The 18,666-nt window shown below is 44.9% G+C and overlaps 1 non-coding gene across 1 annotated transcript; it reads right to left on the bottom strand.

Annotated features, from left to right (window-relative positions):
- Positions 1–17,334: 17,334 nt before the first annotated feature.
- Trnas-cga (transfer RNA serine (anticodon CGA)) lies at positions 17,335–17,409 on the bottom strand. Its single transcript has one exon. It is a non-coding gene; the product is annotated as a tRNA-Ser (tRNA).
- Between the last annotated feature and the right edge of the window lie 1,257 nt (positions 17,410–18,666).

The following is an 18,666-nucleotide window of genomic DNA, read 5'->3' as shown; positions in this document are numbered from 1 at the left end:
ATACAGTCTGCAACACGAATATACAAAAAGTTTAATCTGTAAACGAAACTTATTTGTTTATATCATTCATGATGGTCACTCTCACACTTCTTTTACCAGGAAGGAGTAGCTGGCAAAATATGAAACCAGTCGTTCAGCTGATAGATTAATTGGCAGACTTGTTTCAATCTGATCTAAACCATCCAGACACATATAGTGGATGGGTCCAACATCCGCCTTTATATCTTGAACTCTCCTCTTGACACTTTCAATGAGGTGTCTGAATGTGGAGGAGCTGAGACCAGAAGAAGGCAGTGATGTTGGATGCTGGAGTCTGGGGTGAAGCTAGTATTCTGACTCCTCCAAAGGTTTTCTCTTGGGTTCAGGTCGGAACTCTGAGCAAGCCAGTCCATTTCATGAATGCTATTGTCCCCATATCATTGCCTCACAGATGCTGCTTTAATACGCAGTGCATTCCCGTGCTGCTACAACCATCGTGCCCGAACTGTTCCTGTATTTCACGCAGTACTCACTGCAATAAAATGAGATGACAGGTAACGTTTTCCGTGAATTCGCCAGACCCAGACACTTCCATTCGATTTTCAGAGTATGCCATGATTCATCACTCCAAATCACTAGATTAGAAATGTGTGGCGTATGAGCAGCAACTCGACCACTTACTTTCCTTTTAGCTATTTCTGCTCCATTGTCAACAACACTCCCCGCCTCTTTTTATACTGGTCGGTCTGGCTCTTGTGATATCTAGTGGTCAATTCTGCATTACATAAGAGCGTCCGGATACTTCTGATCGCGTAGTCTACGTTAATAATAACAAACAGCACAAAGGTCATGGAAATGCTGTCCTGTCTTACCTCGGATCAATGATCTGATCAAAAGAGCCTGTTTTTAACTATTTTTGAAATTGTTTACATTAAATAATCCCACAGAGGTAATTAGACAGCGTTTTTTTTCCTCGATCCAGTTAAATTGAAAACTACATACACAGAATTTTAAAGTGTTCAGAGGAGATAAAAAGAAACACTTTGTTAAGTGATAAAAATATCACAAATGTTCTATTTCCCTGCTATGGGTCTGTTTCTGGAATTCCGGAAGGCTTTTGACACTGTACCACACAAGCGGCTTGTACTGAAATTGCGTGCTTACGGAATATCATCTCAGTTATGTGACTGGATTCGTGGTTTCCTGTCAGAGAGGTCACAGTTCGTAGTATTTGACGGAAAGTCATCGAGTACAACAGAAGTGATTTCTGGCGTTCCCCAAGGTAGTGTGATAGGCCCTTTGCTGTTCCTTATCTATAAAAAAAAAATGTACGATGAAATAAAAGAAATTATTCAGATAGTGAAGGGAGACGAAAATTTAATAGTAATGGGTGACTGGAATTCGAGTGTAGGAAAAGGGAGAGAAGGAAACATAGTAGGTGAATATGGATTGGGGCTAAGAAATGAAAGAGGAAGCCGCCTAGTAGAATTTTGCACAGAGCACAACTTAATCATAGCTAACACTTGGTTTAAGAATCATGAAAGAAGGTTGTATACGTGGAAGAACCCTGGAGATACTAAAAGGTATCAGATAGATTATATAATGGTAAGACAGAGATTTAGGAACCAGGTTTTAAATTGTAAAACATTTCCAGGGGCAGATGTGGATTCTGACCACAATCTATTGGTTATGACCTGTAGATTAAAACTGAAGAAACTGCAAAAATGTGAGAAATTAAGGAGATGGGACCTGGATAAACTGAAAGAACCAGAGGTTGTACAGAGTTTCAGAGAGAGCATAAGGGAACAATTGACAGGAATGGGGGAAAGAAATACAGTAGAAGAAGAATGGGTAGCTCTGAGGGATGTAGTAGTGAAGGCAGCAGAGGATAAAGTAGGTACAAAGACGAGGGCTGCTAGAAATCCTTGGGTAACAGAAGAAATATTGAATTTAATTGATGAAAGGAGAAAATATAAAAATGCAGTAAATGAAGCAGGCAAAAAGGAATACAAACGTCTCAAAAATGAGATCGACAGGAAGTGCAAAATGGCTAAACAGGGATGGCTAGAGGACAAATGTAAGGATGTAGAAGCTTATCTCACTAGGGGTAAGATAGATACTGCCTACAGGAAAATTAAAGAGACCTTTGGAGAGAAGAGAACCACGTGTATGAATATCAAGAGCTCAGATGGCAGCCCAGTTCTAAGCAAAGAAGGGAAGGCAGAAAGGTGGAAGGAGTATATAGAAGGCTTATACAAGGGCGATGTACTTGAGGACAATATTATGGAAATAGAAGAGGATGTAGATGAAGACGAAATGGGAGATACGATACTGCGTGAAGAGTTTGACAGAGCACTGAAAGACCTGAGTCGAAACAAGGCCCCCGGAGTAGACAACATTCCATTAGAACTACTGACGGCCTTGGGAGAGCCAGTCATGACAAAACTCTACCAGCTGGTGAGCAAGATGTATGAGACAGGCGAAATACCCTCAGACTTCAAGAAGAATATAATAATTCCAATCCCAAAGAAAGCAGGTGCTGACAGATGTGAAAATTACCGAACTATCAGTTTAATAAGCCACGGCTGCAAAATACTAACGTGAATTCTTTACAGACGAATGGAAAAACTGGTAGATGCAGACCTCGGGGAGGATCAGTTTGGATTCCGTCGAAATGTTGGAACACGTGAGGCAATACTGACCTTACGACTTATCTTAGAAGAAAGATTAAGAAAAGGCAAACCTACGTTTCTAGCATTTGTAGACTTAGAGAAAGCTTTTGACAATGTTGACTGGAATACTCTTTTTCAAATTCTAAAGGTGGCAGGGGTAAAATACAGGGAGCGAAAGGCTATTTATAATTTGTACAGAAACCAGATGGCAGTAATAAGAGTCGAGGGGCACGAAAGGGAAGCAGTGGTTGGGAAAGGAGTGAGACAGGGTTGTAGCCTCTCCCCGATGTTATTCAATCTGTATATTGAGCAAGCAGTAAAGGAAACAAAAGAAAAATTTGGAGTAGGTATTAAAATTCATGGAGACGAAGTAAAAACTTTGAGGTTCGCCGATGACATTGTAATTCTGTCAGAGACGGCAAAGGACTTGGAAGAGCAGTTGAACGGAATGGACAGTGTCTTGAAAGGAGGATATAAGATGAACATTAACAAAAGCAAAACGAGGATAATGGAATGTAGTCAAATTAAATCGGGTGATGCTGAGGGAATTAGATTAGGAAATGAGACACTTAAAGTAGTAAAGGAGTTTTGCTATTTAGGAAGTAAAATAACTGATGATGGTCGAAGTAGAGAGGATATAAAATGTAGACTGGCAATGGCAAGGAAAGCGTTTCTGAAGAAGAGAAATTTGTTAACATCGAATATAGATTTATGTATCAGGAAGTCGTTTCTGAAAGTATTTGTTTGGAGTGTAGCCATGTATGGAAGTGAAACATGGACGATAACTAGTTTGGACAAGAAGAGAATAGAAGCTTTCGAAATGTGGTGCTACAGAAGAATACTGAAGATAAGGTGGATAGATCACGTAACTAATGAGGAGGTATTGAATAGGATTGGGGAGAAGAGAAGTTTGTGGCACAACTTGACTAGAAGAAGGGATCGGTTGGTAGGACATGTTTTGAGGCATCAAGGGATCACAAATTTAGCATTGGAGGGCAGCGTGGAGGGTAAAAATCGTAGAGGGAGACCGAGAGATGAGTACACTAAGCAGATTCAGAAGGATGTAGGTTGCAGTAAGTACTGGGAGATGAAGCAGCTTGCACAGGATAGAGTAGCATGGAGAGCTGCATCAAACCAGTCTCAGGACTGAAGACAACAACAACAACATCTATAAAAACGATTTGGAAGAAAATCTTCGGTTGTTTGCAGATGACGCTGTCGTTTATCGGTCAGTAAAGTCACCAGAAGATCAAAACAAATTAGAAAACGTTTTATAAAAGATAGCTGTATGGTGCGAATATTGGAAATTGATAGTAAATATCGAGAAGTGTGAGGTCATCCACATGAGTTCTAGAAGAAATCCGTTAAACTTGGGTTACACGACAAATCAACCAAACCTAAAGACCCCTCTCTAGTGGATTTTAAGATCGCCCATTGCATGTAGCCCAGCGCATTTATTTCTTGTCTGTGGGTGGAAAAATAATCTGCCACCCCACCGGATCTTGACATATGTTCGTCATAATTCTGTCATTAAGTGGTAAAAATGAGTCAGAATAGTTTCGTTGCATTCTGTATAGGGAAGCAAATAGTGATCTGTTCGAATGGGTCCCCATTCCACCTGTCGTCTGAGAACTCAGTGGGCAAGGTACAGTGCCCTCAGCAGAAATCGGGTTTGACAGAAGGTCCTAGCTATAAAACGGCCTTTTATTTTCTTGGGTGAGTCTCCACAGGCCACCATCATTAGTATTCTGCTGGGCTCTCTCATTGTGCACTGTTTTCTGAAGCACGAGGAAAAAGTTTTCTACAAGCACCAGGTCGACGCCGAACCAAAACTGTATGGGCCGGCAGCGTATCTGCCACATCGGGCTGGGGTCAACACCCCTCGCCTCGGACGGCGGAGAGTTCTACATAAGTTGCCCAGGCCTCTAAAGAGTAACACAGCAGAGCATCTCAGCTCGTGTACCATGGGCTGTCTAACTTCTGAATTTCCGAAACTCCAGCTCATGGAGGCGAAAAATTTGCGTTACATCCACAAAAACCCAATTAGACTACAGAGAAGAATATTAACAGGTGGCTTGATCTTTACGATGTCTGTTGCTAATGTCATAACTGAATTCAAAAAGATGATCAGTCTCAACACGGCTATCATCGATGATTAACGGGATTTGCTTATTAAAAATGGGAGGTGTCGGGTCGTGAATTGCTTGACGCTTCTCAAGCGATAAAAATGAATAATTTAAGTCAGAAGATGATGAATAACTGCGTAACTACACTACTGGCCATTAAAATTGCTACACCACGAAGATGACGTATTGCAGATGCGAAATTTAACCGGCAGGAAGAAGATGCTGTGATATGCAAATGACTAGCTTTTCAGAGCATTCACACAAGGTTGGCGCCGGTGACGACACCTACAACGTGCTGACATGAGGAAAGTTTCCAACCGATTTCTCATACACTAACAGTAGCTGATCGACGTTACCTAGTAAAACGTTGTTGTGATGCATCATGTAAGGAGGAGAAATGTGTACCATCACGTTTTCGACTTTGATAAAGGTCGCGATTGCGGTTTATCGTATCGCGACACTGCTGCTCGCGTTAGTGAGATCCAATGACAGTTAGCAGAATATGGAATCGGTGGGTTCAGGATGGTAATACGGAACGCCATGCTGGATCCCAACGGCCTCGTATCACTAGCAGTCGAGATGAAAGGTATCTTATCCGCATGGCTGTACCGGATGGTACAGCCTCGTCTCGATCCCTGAATCAACAGATGGGGATGTTTTCAAGATAACAACCATCTGCACGAACAGTTCGGCGACGTTTGCAGCAGCATGGACTATCAGCTCGTAGACCATGGCTGCGGTTAGCCTTGACGCAGCATCACAGACAGGAGCGCCTGCGATGGTGTACTCAACGTCGAACGTGGGTGCACGAATGGCAAAACGTCATTTTTTCGGGGGAATCCAGGTTCTGTTTACAACATCATGATGGTCGCATCCGTGTTTGGCGACATCGCGGTGAACGCACATTGGAAGCGTGTATTCGTCATCGCCATAGTGGCGTATCACCCGGCGTGAACTGTGGTATCGTGTTCAAGCTGGATGGGCAGCTGTACCTGTACACGCCATCCAAGCTCTGTTTGACTCAATGCCTAGTCGTATCAAGGCCGTTATTACGGCCCGAGGTGGTTGTTCTGGGTACTGATTTCTCAGGATCTAAGCACCCAAATTGCGTGAAAATGTAATCATATGTCAGTTCCAGTATAATACACTCCTGGAAATTGAAATAAGAACACCGTGAATTCATTGTCCCAGGAAGGGGAAACTTTATTGACACATTCCTGGGGTCACATACATCACATGATCACACTGACAGAACCACAGGCACATAGACACAGGCAACAGAGCATGCACAATGTCGGCACTAGTACAGTGTATATCCACCTTTCGCAGCAATGCAGGCTGCTATTCTCCCATGGAGACGATCGTAGAGATGCTGGATGTAGGCCTGTGGAACGGCTTGCCATGCCATTTCCACCTGGCGCCTCATTTGGACCAGCGTTCGTGCTGGACGTGCAGACCGCGTGAGACGACGCTTCATCCAGTCCCAAACATGCTCAATGGGGGACAGATCCGGAGATCTTGCTGGCCAGGGTAGTTGACTTACACCTTCTAGAGCACGTAGGGTGGCACGGGATACATGCGGACGTGCATTGTCCTGTTGGAACAGCAAGTTCCCTTGCCGGTCTAGGAATGGTAGAACGATGGGTTCGATGACGGTTTGGATGTACCGTGCACTATTCAGTGTCCCCTCGACGATCACCAGAGGTGTACGGCCAGTGTAGGAGATCGCTCCCCACATCATGATGCCGGGTGTTGGCCCTGTGTGTCTCGGTCGTAAGCAGTCCTGATTGTGGCGCTCACCTGCACGGCGCCAAACACGCATACGACCATCATTGGCACCAAGGCAGAAGCGACTCTCATCGCCGAAGACGACACGTCTCCATTCGTCCCTCCATTCACGCCTGTCGCGACACCACTGGAGGCGGGCTGCACGATGTTGGGGCGTGAGCGGAAGACGGCCTAACGGTGTGTGGGACCGTAGCCCAGCTTCATGGAGACGGTTGCGAATGGTCCTCGCCGATACCCCTGGAGCAACAGTGTCCCTAATTTGCTGGGAAGTGGTGGTGCGGTCCCCTACGGCACTGCGTAGCATCCTACGGTCTTGGCGTGCATCCGTGCGTCGCTGCGGTCCGGTCCCAGGTCGACGGGCACGTGCACCTTCCGCCGACCACTGGCGACAACATCGATGTACTGTGGAGATCTCACGCCCCACGTGTTGAGCAATTCGGCGGTATGTCCACCCGGCCTCCCGCATGCCCACTATACGCCCTCGCTCAAAGTCCGTCAACTGCACATACGGTTCACGTCCACGCTGTCGCGGCATGCTACCAGTGTTAAAGACTGCGATGGAGCTACGTATGCCACGGCAAACTGGCTGACACTGACGGCGGCGGTGCACAAATGCTGCGCAGCTAGCGCCATTCGACGGCCAACACCGCGGTTCCTGGTGTGTCCGCTGTGCCGTGCGTGTGATCATTGCTTGTACAGCCCTCTCGCAGTGTCCGGAGCAAGTATGGTGGGTCTGACACACCGGTGTCAATGTGTTCTTTTTTCCATTTCCAGGAGTGTATATTTGTGCAATAAATACCCAGTTTATCATCTGCATTTCTTCTTGGTGCAGCAATTTAATGACCAGTAGTGTATATTGATTACTTTCTCACAAACCTGAATACAGTAACAAATAATTAGAATGATGAACGACTGCCGGCCGTTGTGGCCGAGCGGTTCTAGGCGCTACAGTCTGGAACGGCGCGACCACTACGGTCGCAGGTTCGAATCCTGCTTCGGGAATGGATGTGTGTGATGTCCTTAGGTTAGTTAGGTTTAAGTAGTTCTAAGTTCTAGGGGACTGATGACCTGAGAAGTTTAGTCCCATAGTGCTCAGAGCCATTTGAACCATTTTTTTGATGAACTACTGTCCACCAGGAACGTTTCCGATTTATGCTCGCCTTCAAGTACAGACCTTTATGAATATTTTCCAACTTTGAAACGGCACTAATGTTTGATTCGGTACAGGAAGGGTGGACATCGGCGCTGGAGAGCAGCTGCCGGTCTGCCGTCACTATTCGGCAGCCGGCGAACAATCTCTCAGTGCTCGTCGAATGCCTCAAGTCAGGCATTACCTGTAGATCGAATGAGAAACTCAACAAAGGCCCTCTAGCGCATTTATAAAAAAATGGTAAGTTCCTAATTTATGTTTGTGCTATCTAATCTGAATTATAAAATGCAAAATTAGTTATGGATGTGAAATGGTTGCACCGCGTTCTCAGCTATTCGGCTCGGCAACAAGCACGTACTCACCTCCTTTCTGTTTTAACCGGACCTAAGGCATCGAAATCATTTCTTACTACAGGCGTAGATAAAGAAGCACTGGAATGGGTGGTCAGAGTATAAGATAATATTTACTGAACCGGGAGGCAGTTCAAGATCTCTAAAGAAAGAAAAACTGTGCACATGAATTAGTAAACGAAAGGAAGAAATAAAACACCTTACAGAGGGTGAGCGAGAGAGATACGGTCTAATGACGGCACACGGCAGTCAAACGAAACAATTTACCTTAGGGGGTGCATGGAGGTATCTGCGACTGGAGCCGTGAGTGGTGACCGTAATTTCACATGTTGCAGCTAGCGGACAACGAAATCATGTATCTATTTTCCGACCAATCGGTAGCGCTACACCGACCTACAACTACACCCACATCACTACTCTGCAGTTTACAATTAAGTACCAAACAGACAGTTCATTGAAACATCTTCAAGCTATTTCTCTTCCGTTCTACACTCTAACAACGCGCCAGAAAACCGAACACTTCAATCTTTCCGTGAGAGCTCTGATTTCTCTTATTTTATTACAATGACCATTACTCCGTATATAGATAGGCGGCAACAAAGTACATTACTGGCCATTTAAATTGCTACACCAAAAAGAAATGCAGATTATAAACGAGTATTCATTGGACAAATATATTATACTAGAACTGACATGTGATTACATTTTCGCGCAATTTGGGTGAATAGATCCTGAGAAATCAGTACGCAGAACAACCACCTCTGGCCGCAATAGCGGCCTTGATACGCCTGGGTATTGAGTCAAACAGAAGTTAGATGGCGTGTACAGGTACAGCTACCCATGCAACTTCAACAAGATACCATAGTTCATCGAGAGTAGTGACTGGCGTATTGTGACGAGCCAGTTGCTCGGTCACCATTGACCAGACGTTTTCAGTTGGTGAGAGATCTGGAGAATGTGCTGGCCAGGGCAGCAATCGAACATTTTCTGTATCCAGAAAGGCCCGTACAGGACCTGCAACATGCGGTCGTGCATTATCCTGCTGAAATGTAGGGTTTCGCAGGGACCGAATGAAGGGTAGAGCCACGAGTCGTAACACATCTGAAATATGCTGTTTGTGTATGAGAAATCGGTTGGAAACTTTCCTCATATCAGCACGTTGTAGGTGTCGCCACCGGCGCCAACCTTATGTGAATGCTCTGAAAAGCTAATCATTTGCATATCACAGCATCTTCTCCCTGTCGGTTAAATTTCGCGTCGGTAGCACATCATCTTCATGGTGTAGCAATTTTAATGGCCAGTATTGTATTTTAGCATTCGGAGGAGAAAGTTGGTGGCAAATTTTGCGAAAAGATTTTGCCGCAACAAAAACCCTTTATTTTGCTGATTGTCACAACAACTCGTGTAACTATCCTCCCTATTTCGCGCTAATACAAAACGAGTTCCCCGTCTCTGAACTTTCTCGATGTCCTCCGTCAATCCTGCCTATTGCGGATAGCGCACCGTGCAGCAGTACTACAGAAGAGCACGGACAAACGTTATGTAGGCACTCTCTGTTGTAGAATTGTTACATCTTCTATGTGATCTGCCAAGAAATAGCAGCCTTTGGTTCGCTTTTCCCACATCATTTATGTGGTCGTATCAATTAAAGTCATTCGTAATTTAGTTGATATTACACCGCTTAGATTTGGGTGATTTATAGTGTAACCGAAATTAGCGGAGTCCTTTTAATACGCATGGAGACAACTTCATACTTTTCATTATTTAGAATCAATTGCCACTTTTCGCACCGTACAAATGTCTTGCAGAAATCATTTTGCAGTTAGCAATGATCAACTGATGACTTAACGAGGCGGTAAATGACAGCATCATCTGCAAACAATTCAAGAGGCCTGCTCACATTGTCTCCTAAATCGTTTATATAGATTAGACACAGCAGAAGACTTACAATATTCTCTTAGCGAACGCCATTTGTCACTTCTGTTTGACTCGATAACTTTTCGTCAGTACGGACTGCGATCTTTCTGACAGGAAAACAGGTGGAATCACGAATGCAGTCACACAACAGAGACGATGCTCCGTCGGCATTTAATTTAATTAGAAGTCACTTATTAGAAAAGACATTAAAGCTTTCTGGAAATTTAGGAATGTGGAAGCAATCTGAGATCCTTGCCGACTGCTGTCAGTACGTCATCTGAATAAATATCCGTGGTGACTATTGGCCAATAAATCATTTTCTTTCAGGTAAGTCATAATGTTCTAGCACAGCATATGTTCCAAAATCCTACTGCAAATTGACGTTAGCGATATGCGTCTGTAATTTCTCCTATTTCCTTTCTTGAGTATTGGTGTGACTTATATAACTTCCCAATCCTTAGCTGCGGATCTTTCGCCGAGCGAGCGATTGTGTATGATTGCTAAGTATTGAGCTATTGTATCAGCATACTCAGAAAGAAACCAATTTGGTACACAATCTGGACCGAAGAATTTGCCTTGATTAAGTGATTTAAGCTGCTTCCCTACATCGTGGATATCTACTCCTAAGACACTCTTGTTGGCAGATCTTATTGATTTGAATTCTGGAGCATTTACTTCGGCCTCTTTCGTGAAGGAATTTCGGAAAACCATGTTTATTAACACCGCCTTAGTGGTGCTGTCATCGGTAACATTAACATTGCTATCGTGCAGCAAAAGGTATTGATGTGTCTTGCCACTTGCTTATTTTACATACGACCAGAAGCTCTTTGGATTTTAAATCAAATTTCTGGGCAGAGTGCTTGTAGCACACAGTTAAACTTTTTCCATCCAGCATCAGAACAGTGACACCATGTGGTCCAGAGACTGTACGAGCCATGGAGCCGCGTCTAGACTGATCCGGAGGCGGCAGAGCTCTCGTTGAGGGAGCTATTTAACACCTCGGGTTTTGTAGAAACCTGCTGATTGGGCAGAGGGCTCTGTTTTCCATAGCCAGCCTAACGGTGCCCATCTGCACAGTTCTGGATAGGCTACAAAGTTAAGTAGGGTGAGCCAGCACTGCCTTCCTCTGACGGTCAGGATCGCTCCTCTGGTGCCCTCGGTGTATCAGTGTAGGAAGGACCGTTCAGGCTACGCACAAAAGCCGCAAATCGTGCCTCGTGGACATCCGCCATCGCGACAAGCATTGAGTCACAAATAATTTACACATAATATTATATACTTTATATTAAAATATCTGTGATAGCATCGTCATGTGACCGTAATAGTTCGTCGTCCCTAGAGAGCGTAGCATAATAGGGACCCTACAGAAGATACTTTGTGCGTTGTCGGCAGCACAACAGAAAGGTGTCATGGCTGGTTTTTTAATTATCTGTAATACAGGGCCTTGTTACCACGGCTTCTAGTGCCAATCTTCTACAATAGTCAGGTTTTAGTACTATGGCCTTGCATGCGCCGACAGGCACAAAAGCGCGGACAGAAGGATGTCCACGAGGCACGATTTGCGGCGTACCCTCTGGGCCGAGGGCCGGAGCAGAAACTAGGAAACTGGGACAAACGAGCAAAACAAAGCGTCGCATACTCTCTGCGGACGGCTTTTTGCCGCAGGGAACCACAGGGTCGAAACGAAAACTAGGAAGTAGCCGACAACAGGTAACACAGGCGTTATAACAATGGTGCGAACACAATCGTCAACTGACCGCTCATGCAATAGGAATGTTTCAAGGAGAAGCAAGTCGTGAGTAAAAATAAATGGGAAACATCTAAAAAGCAAGGAAACGAGTAGATTTGCCACACTGTTGATAAGAAGCGGCGTTTACCCACACACGTAGGACACTGTGTCCGCTACAAGGTGACTCACAGAGGAAAAAAGTGCCCACGTCACCTGAACATTCGCAGTGTTTTGTAAACAGTTTGGGGTACAATGACATAAGCAACTTCACAAATTAAAATAGGAAGTGGTTGATGTAAGGCGTAAATCAGCCTCTGAAAAGAAATTAGATTAGCGTATCTTCATCTAGATTGTCACAGAAGTCAGAAAACAGTAATTTATGACTTGGTTCTGGGCAGTTTAACAGTTTATCGCAATGTTTTTCTATTTCCAGTATTATTTAAGTCAATTCTAAGTATTTCATTCTTGAAACAAACACCTGGTGCTTGGTAGCGCTTCAATTTATTCTTTAAGATCTGATAAAAATCTCTGGAACTGAAATAAAGATCTCTGGTTTCCAGCTGATTTTGTGTAACTCCCATCAGCTTTTTCGACATCGAAACGTTTCATTGTTCCGACGACCTCAACAGCTCGAAATCCGAGAAGGTTTATATTAATTCGGCTCACTGAGAAAGGCAACAAGATCACATATCTGACATTTTTTCGAAGTTTTCTTGTATTTCAAAAGTGTGATTTTTCCATTACTCTTCCGATTCTCCGTGTTACCCTAGATCTCTTTTCTTTATTGTTCATGTTTTTCATAGTTTTCGATGATTCCAGAGCTTTCTCCTGTTCTCCATTTTTATGATATTGCTATTCTGCTAGTTCATACTCTTCATTCTGCCATGCAAGTATATCTAGATGACGCAGTTGTTCTGTTTTCTGCAGTATTGATCTCCTAGATAGCTCTCGCGATTAAGCAATCAAAGTAATTATTATTTCATCTTGAAATTTTCAAATTACTTCTAAGTGCCCACAGTGTGATAATTTATTAATTTCTGTTGCCTTTTTTGTGTTTCTATGAAGAAAAAATTCATTTTAATTTTAAACAGATTATGATCAAAATCAAGTTCATCATTTATGACCGGTGTAACATTCATTATTTCTTTAGCATTTCTCCTTTAAATGGCCATGCATTCAAATGGATTGTTCCTAATCTCGAATTTGACGACTGCAGTGTTTTGTCTTTTTTGGAAGCTTTCTTCCTTTCCTGTTTTGCACTGAAATGATCTAACAGTTTTATAACATTTTGTTCTGAGAGTTCAGATACTTCGGCTTCCATAAAACCCAAGAATGCATCAGTTTTTTCTGGATTCTTCCGTTTGATTTCAGGCATGGATCCAAGGTTGAGTTCCGGGTGAGGGCCACAGTTACTTCTTACTTTCTCGTCCCCCTCACTCTTCCCCAAAATTCAGGGTGTAACAGGCACAAGTCCAGATATTTTTATTGGTGACTGATGACAGTGTAAGTATTTACATCATTTGCAGACCAATAATTATAGGAATAGTATATTTTTAGTTTGTTTACTACACCTCAATACATGTGGCAAGAGCAATCTGTTAATGCATATTTTCCCCTGGGCAGCACATGGACACATGGATGTATAACAGGTAGTCTATACTACAGGCACAGTTCACTTAGTGATGCAGTTACGACCATGCAGAAAACATCAGGTACTAAATTATCTTATGTTTCTGCGAAAAAACTGTTCAACGCAGAGAAAAAACAACCAGCTCACTGATGTATCTACATATTAAGGTCCACATATAAAAACTTTTTTAGTAGTCACCATACAGAAAACCAACAACCAAAAGGGTGGGGTAAGGGAGAATGTCAAACTAAGAACTGCTAGGTGTTACATGTCATCGATCACATGACGTAGCAGTACGTTTAAAAGGTTACTGAAAGGGCTGCTGTCGCTTCCAAATTTATAGACGATGGAATCCGTAGTGTTGCCGAAAATTGCGAACGTCACTAACTCTAAATGCCGTTGTTGTATGTCTAATAACAGTATTCAAAATATGCAAAAGACAAAGAGCTCACGATCAAGGTGAATCGAGAACTCATAACCATAAAGGCCGAAGCCACAGGGAAAGGAACAATCCCGACCCTTCACTTGCAAACAAGTCTCAACACCATTCAAGCCACGAAAAGCACCAGCGTTTGACAACAACCACTTTTAATTTCTAATAAAGTGCATAAAATATGCAAAAGTATGGGTGACTCATTTCTTCACAGACATTACGCAAATCGTCAGTATATCACAATAATTTAAACACTCGAAGGTAATCCTTATATCAGAATCTTGCAAACAAGCTGATAGCCTAGCATACCAATAACCCTGTTATCTATGACCAACAAGATAGGAGAATGGTTTATCCATAACAAAATCAGTACTTGAATATTGAAACAATCCCAATCGGACAAGCAGACTTGTGGCCAAAACGAAGCTGTCACTTCCCGCGCACTTCTGGGCAGGATTTCAAAGAAAACAAAAAATCGCAGCTACATTCATTGACTTATCGGAGGCCTGCGACACAGTGACTAGAGAAGGCATGATATACAAATTTCTTCGTGTAATCTTGCAAGCCAATCGCTCCACTAATCGACAGTATACTAAATGACTCGGTGTTCCAAGTTCTGCAGTCCATGATCGGCTCCCCAAGAAAACTAAGGAACAGTCTACTACGGGTATCACATTTTGCCCCACTTCTCACAGAAGTACAAAAAGTATTGCTGAGGAAGTTCGGTTATGCTGACGACTCGGTACTTTCAACAAGATTTAGCTCAATTGAAGTCAGAAGAAATCCTAGCAGTGGACATGTTAGTAATGGGAAAGTATTTCGCAAGTTGAGACTCCAACAAACACCACCAAAACTGAGATTTCCTGCTTGCATCTGAGTAAACTCGCTGGAAGAAAACTCGATATACAGTTTCAAAACACTACAGCTACAATGTCACACTAAAAACTGATAGAACAGTCTTCCGGACAGCACCTAACAAAAACAGCCTGAAAATTTAAAATAGTATCATCTACATGCTGAAAGGGACAACTTGTGAAACTTGGGGATCCACCTAACGTTCTTATGACCTGATTCCTGTCTTTCCAAGCGTAATATCTTAACCGGATCCACTCTAGGACAGGGATACACAAATTGTAAAGCGAATAAATGCTCCGCAAAGAACTATTAATAACTTGGCAGTTCTTTTTTCGACTTTTTGACGACGTCAATTTTTTTCAATTTTATTATGATTTCTGAGTTGCCAGTTATGATTTGCAACTGAAGTAATCACTGAAAAAAAACATACTTAGAGTAAGGAACTGTCCTAACTTTGTGATTGCAGAGAACCACAAAGCAAAAGAGAGAGGCATCACAGAAGAATACGATGGTAGACCAGAAAAACCGCGTCTACGACCTCAGAATTGATAGATTACATAAATATCCCTGAAGTTCGTTTATGATTTGGTATATAACTCTGTTATTACTTCAAAGTTTGTATTTTTTGAGTCGCCAGCCCGCCATGAATTCCTCTCCTGTGCCAACCGTTTCATCTCAGAGTAGCTACACTCCTGGAAATTGAAATAAGAACACCGTGAATTCATTGTCCCAGGAAGGGGAAACTTTATTGACACATTCCTGGGGTCACATACATCACATGATCACACTGACAGAACCACAGGCACATAGACACAGGCAACAGAGCATGCACAATGTAGGCACTAGTACAGTGTATATCCACCTTTCGCAGCAATGCAGGCTGCTATTCTCCCATGGAGACGATCGTAGAGATGCTGGATGTAGTCCTGTGGAACGGCTTGCCATGCCATTTCCACCTGGCGCCTCAGTTGGACTAGCGTTCGTGCTGGACGTGCAGACCGCGTGAGACGACGCTTGTTCCAGTCCCAAACATGCTCAATGGGGGACAGATCCGGAGATCTTGTTGGCCAGGGTAGTTGACTTACACCTTCTGGAGCACGTTGGGTGGCACGGGATACATGCGGACGTGCATTGTCCTGTTGGAACAGCAAGTTCCCTTGCCGGTCTAGGAATGGTAGAACGATGGGTTCGATGACGGTTTGGATGTATCGTGCACTCTTCAGTGTCCCCTCAACGATCACCAGAGGTGTACGGCCAGTGTAGGAGACCGCTCCCCACACCATGATGCCGGGTGTTGGCCCTGTGTGCCTCGGTCGTATGCAGTCCTGATTGTGGCGCTCACCTGCACGGCGCCAAACACGCATACGACCATCATTGGCACCAAGGCAGAAGCGACTCTCATCGCTGAAGACGACACGTCTCCATTCGTCCCTCCATTCACGCCTGTCGCGACACCACTGGAGGCGGGCTGCACGATGTTGGGGCGTGAGCGGAAGACGGCCTAACGGTGTGCGGGACCGTAGCCCAGCTTCATGGAGACGGTTGCGAATGGTCCTCGCCGATACCCCAGGAGCAACAGTGTCCCTAATTTGCTGGGAAGTGGCGGTGCGGTCCCCTACGGCACTGTGTAGGATCCTACGGTCTTGGCGTGCATCCGTGCGTCGATGCGGTCCGGTCCCAGGTCGACGGGCACGTGCACCTTCCGCCGACCACTGGCGACAACATCGATGTACTGTGGAGACCTCATGCCCCACGTGTTGAGCAATTCGGCGGTATGTCCACCGGGCCATGCCCACTATACGGCCTCGCTCAAAGTCCGTCAACTGCACATACGGTTCACGTCCACGCTGTCGCGGCATGCTGCCAGTGTTAAAGACAGCGATGGAGCTCCGTATGCCACGACAAACTGGCTGACACTGACGGCGGCGGTGCACAAATGCTGCGCAGCTAGCGCCATTCGACGGCCAACACCGCGGTTCCTGGTGTGTCCGCTGTGCCGTGCGTGTGATCATTGCTTGTACAGCCCTCTCACAGTGTCCGGAGCAAGTATGGTGGGTCTGACACACCGGTGTCAATGTGTTCTTTTTTCCATTTCCAGGAGTGTATTTGCAATCTACGCCCACAATTATTTTCTCGATGTATTCCAGTCTCTGTCTTCCTCTACCGTTGTTACCCTCTACAACTTCCTCTAGTACCATGGAAGTTATTCCCTGATGTTTTAACAGTTTTCATATCATCCTGTTTCTTCTTCTTGACAATGTTTTCCACATCTTCCTTTCCTCTCTGATTCCTTACCTTATGAGTCCATCTGATTTTCAGCATTCGTCTGTAGCACCCCATCTCAAATGCTTCGATTGTCTTCTGGTCCAGTTTTCCCCAAAAGTCCGTGTTTCACTACCATACAATTCTGTGCTCCAGACGCGCGTTCACAGGATTTTCTTCCTCAGATTAAGGGCTATGTTTGATACTAGTAGATTTCTCTTAGCCAGGAATGCCATTTTTGCCAGAGCTAGTCAGCTTTTTATGTCCTCCTAGCTCCGACCGTCATTGGTTAATTTTAAGCCGAGGTGTCCATTGTAGCAATTTTTCCTTGTCTTTTGCAAACCAATTATGCTAATTTAATCATTATTAATGATCGAGAATGAGATTTTCGCTCTGCATCTGAGTATGCGCTGACATGAAATATCCTAGCAGATTAAAACTGTTTGCTGGACCGAGACTCGAACTCGGGACCTTTGCCTTTCGCGGGCAAGTGCTCTACCAACTGAGCTACCCAAGCACGACTCACCAATCCCCCCCCCCCCCGGCCTCACAGCTTTACTTCCGCCAGTATCTCGTCTCCTACCTTCCAAACTTCACAGAAGCTCTCCTGCGAACCATGCAAGAGTAGCAACCCTGAACCGCTATATCCTTTCTTTCAGAGCTAAGACATTAACAAAAAAGTATAAGGAAGAGGAATTGGAAAGAGAAATGGAGATACTGGCAGAATTGCAGCTGTGAGGACAGGTCGTGAGTCGTGCTTGGGTAGCTCAGTTGGACCGTGTTCGATCCCCGCCATTGGCTAAATTTAAAGGCAGTCTGCCGCCGGCAGTGCTGCGAGGCGGTCACGCGCCAGAGCGCTGTGGGCGAGGCGCGCACGGTGTGTTTGTGTTTACTTCGGCTGCTGTAAGTGCCGTTTTCCTTCTAGACCACCATGGCGCACAACTATCGGAAGAAGACATTACGTTTCAACTTTTGTTCCGACTTCGCCCGACCCAAGGCCCTGGAGGTACAACGATTTATTCGCGATGAAGTTAAAATACCACAAACGGATCTAATTGGTATCCACTTGTCGATAGTTATCAGTACCGTCTACGTCAAAATGATCAACGATGCGGAGTGCGACAAGGTGCTTCAAGAGGCCAAACGTGGACTGCGCTTCTGTCATTCCGACGGCAACGTCGGACCCGTTACCGTCGATCACGCAGGTCTCGGTACACGGACGATAAGGATTTCCGAACTGCCGTTCGAACTACCTGCAGACGTCGTCATCGAGGCGCTCCGTCCCTATGGCAACGTTCTGGAACATGTCGCCGAACGATGGGTACAATTTCAGACCTGTCCCGTTTTAAATGGTGTTAGACAGGTCCGCATCGAGTTGCAGAAACACGTGCCTTCCTATCTACGCATCGGAGGCTGCCGTGCCATTATAATGTACGACGGCCAACCTCGAACCTGTTCCGGTTGCGGGAAAGAAGGTCACCTACGGTCTGAATGCATTCAACGACGTGTCGCGCAGCTCCCGTTGTCGGAAGCGTCCGTCACACCCACGATGACCGCCCTACCGGTCACTTACGCAGCGGCTCTTGCCACGTCTATCGGCACGTCCCACCGCTCCAGTCACCTATGGACGGTGTGGACGCCCCACCTGACGACTTGGCCGCCGAACAGGCTCCCGCACCGGACGCTGAGGACAACAGTACTTCTTCACAACACCTGTTTGACAATTTCACTGTACCCACCGACGCCTTCGAACCAGGTCGACGCTCTTCCTTGCC

This window comes from Schistocerca gregaria, chromosome 2 (assembly GCF_023897955.1).
Source record: "Schistocerca gregaria isolate iqSchGreg1 chromosome 2, iqSchGreg1.2, whole genome shotgun sequence".
In the NCBI taxonomy this organism is placed as follows: domain Eukaryota; kingdom Metazoa; phylum Arthropoda; class Insecta; order Orthoptera; family Acrididae; genus Schistocerca; species Schistocerca gregaria.
This window is presented reverse-complemented; position numbering and strand designations above follow the sequence as displayed.